Genomic DNA, 3,102 nt, shown 5'->3' with positions numbered 1-3,102 from the left:
TCTATCCTCTGGATAGTGTATCTGCCTCTTCACACTGGAACATATGCTCCAAAAGGCTAGAGATTTTTCTGATTTTACTTCAGTGATGTTCACCAGATGCAGAACCATTCTGTCCTATGTCTGGCCAGCACCAAAGGTCAGTTAAATGATCACTGTAGAGCACCTCCCTGTTCTAGACAGTATCTTTTGCTAACATAGCCTCAGGCCAAATGCTGTTTTGTGGCAGCTACAGCACAAGGTCCCCTCACACTGACATTGAGGCCTGTGCGTTTCTCAGCAGTGCTGCTTGTGGTCCTCCCTCCCCATCCCTGTTCCCACACCAACCGCCCCCTCCCCCCACACACTGCAGCACACAATCACATTTCTCTCTTAAGGAACAATTCTTGACTATGGACCCAATTTTACAGACAAATATGAATCTAAATTAGACTCTGCTTTAGATTCATGAGTTGGGATTGCAGCCAGCACCAAGATCACTGGAACCAGGGCAGGAGAGCAGAGCAGAAGAGGAGCCCTAGAAGGAGGCCAGGAGCTGAATGGGTCTGAAACTTTGTCTCAGAAACAGAGACTCCTGTGTGCAGGGGCCGCCCTTGGTGATGTATGAGCCTCTGTGGTCACAGCTTTCGCTGGACAAGTTTCTACTGACAGGACAAGGACCGTGGAACAGTGAAGCTGACCCAGCTGAGGACTGACCACATAAAACCTATGATGGACACAGCAGCAACTGGGCACAGGCCCTGTCCACACTCGGCTCCTCACAGCCTTCTCCATCCCCACCTGCAACAGGCTCAGCACGGCGAACATGCAGATTCTGGAAGGTTCTCAGGTCTTTATTTCCTCTCTCAAATTTCAGGAATTGACTTATTAATCCATCAACCTTTCATGGAAAATATTTGAGAAAACACATTTATTTTCAGATTCTTATTTTCATTAAGAAAGTAAGAGGTTGCAGCTCAGTGCACCATGAAGTTGAGACACAGATGGAGACACCCAGCCCCAGGTCTCTGGAACAGGAAAGATGACTGGGGAGGGAACACAGCTCAGCGTGGGGACAAGGGTCACGGTGGACACAGGGTGGGCTGTCTCTCCACCTCCTCACATTATGCTAACAGGGACGCAGACACATTCAGACACCTTTGCAGAAAGAGATGCCAGAGGCTCCTAAAGTCACAAAGGGGAGGTGTGAAGAAATCCTGCATCTCAGTCCCACACAAGCAGCTGTCTCAGGCTACAGAAAACAATAGTCATGAACAAATTCAGTCAGTCATGGTAAGTGATGACACTCTGAACAGCCCACTACACACTCAAAACGTCCCAATCAAAGAATCCCCACAACTCAGGCTTTTCCCTTCTGCCCCAATACCTGCCTACTTCAGACCCCCCAGGGTCTCACCTTTACAAGCCCTGAGAGACACATCAGAGCCCTGGGCACTGTCGCTGCCTGGGGGTAGAACAAAAACAGGACCTGGTCAGAGCCGGCAGGAGATGTGGGACAGGAGGAATTATGGGGTGGGTGAGCTCCTCCACACTCCCATCCCCCACTTACACGCAGCCTGAGAGTAGCTCCCTCCTTTTCCACCTGTGGGAAGAAAACTTCCTGTGAGGGGACAGGGAGGGGACAGGGAGGAGGCAGGGCCATGAGATTTTAAAGGAGCCTCCTAGTTTTGGACCCAAGAGAAGTTTCCAGAACTATGACTACAGACCCAGGAGGGGTCAGGAAACACGAGGAAAGCAGGTGTGGGTCCTGGACCAACCACCCTCCTAAGGTCTGTCCTTAGCAGGGACCTTCCCCTGACTTGTGACTGCTGGAATCAGGACTCTAACACCACAATCATCAAGGTGATACCTCTGTCCTTCATTGTCATATCTGCTTCAGGAAAGAGTAAGTGCTGGCATACAGGGCCCCAGGCTGGGTGCACGTGGTCCATGTGTGGATAGTGATTCCCAGCAATGAGGCAGGACACATTTCCACCTGGGACTTGAAGCCTCCAGTGGGACAAGAAAACCCAGACCCCACTCCTCACCCCTTCCCTACCTGAGCTCTTTCTCCTCCACATCACAGCAGTGACCACAGCTCCGATGACCACAGCTCCTAGGACAGCCACAGCAATGATGCCCACGATAGGGATGGTGAGCTGGGAAGACGGCTCTGGGAAAGGAGGGGAAAGTGAGGGATGCTGACCCTGCTGAAGGCTCCAGAAGGGCTTCTGCTTTCTCTGAGAAGAAACATGACCCCGCATCCCCCCTTGCCCATCCCCCTCCTTACCCCATCTCAGGGTGAGGGGCTCCGGCAGCCCCTCGTGCTGCACATGGCACGTGTATCTCTGCTCTTCTCCGGAAGGCACCACTACAGCTGCCCACTTCTGGAAAGTTCCATCCCCTGCTGGCCTGGTCTCCACAAGCTCCGTGTCCTGAGTTTGGTCCTCCCCATCCCGCTGCCAGGTCAGTCTGATCTCCGCAGGGTAGAAGCCCAGGGCCCAGCACCTCAGGGTGGCCTCATGGTCAGAGATGGGTTGGTGGGTCACATGTGTCTTTGGGGGATCTGACGGGATGAGTCAGAAAATTCAGGCATTTTGTATCTTTCATGGGACAACACAGCAGCACCGATGTGACCATCTTAGAATGGACAGGACACCTGGGGTGGGGAAGGGAGCACAGAACCCTGACAGCAGCCTGGACACAGGTACTTGGGATAATCTCCTATTCTGTGGAAAGTTCTAGTCTCTGAGGGAGGAACTGCGATTTCTGGTCCTGACCTGAGTGGAGGCAGGACTCAGAAAAGCTGGAATCAGACCTTCAAACATTTGAGTGTGAGGCAGAGAACAAGGCCTGAGAGAAAAAGTCACGGTGCCCAAGGCGGCTGCAGGGGTCAAAGGGGGCCCCTGATCAGTATTCCAGGGACTGTCTTCCCCTCCATGTCCTCAGAGAAGTCATCCTTTAATTGTCCTAGAGAGCAGAAGGGGCCTCAGAGGAAACTCATGCCATTCTCCATTCAAGGGAGGGCGATATTCTAGCTCTGATCCCATTTCCTCCCCTCCTCGTGGGAGGCCATCCCGGGAGATCTACAGGAGATGGGGAAGGCTCCCCACTGCCCCTGGTACC

General features: G+C 52.8%; 1 long non-coding RNA gene across 1 annotated transcript; it reads right to left on the bottom strand.

Annotated features, from left to right (window-relative positions):
• Nucleotides 1–814: 814 nt before the first annotated feature.
• LOC108298404 lies at nt 815–3,096 on the bottom strand. The gene is made up of 5 exons (XR_005198737.1): nt 2,267–3,096; nt 2,036–2,149; nt 1,547–1,579; nt 1,394–1,441; nt 815–1,228 (listed from the first exon to the last, which is right to left on the bottom strand). It is a non-coding gene; the product is annotated as an uncharacterized LOC108298404 (long non-coding RNA).
• Between the last annotated feature and the right edge of the window lie 6 nt (nt 3,097–3,102).

This window comes from Cebus imitator, unplaced genomic scaffold (assembly GCF_001604975.1).
Source record: "Cebus imitator isolate Cc_AM_T3 unplaced genomic scaffold, Cebus_imitator-1.0 Scaffold953, whole genome shotgun sequence".
Classification (NCBI taxonomy): Eukaryota; Metazoa; Chordata; class Mammalia; order Primates; family Cebidae; genus Cebus; species Cebus imitator.
The sequence above is the reverse complement of the archived record's forward strand: the minus strand, read 5'-3'. Positions and strand labels throughout refer to the sequence as shown.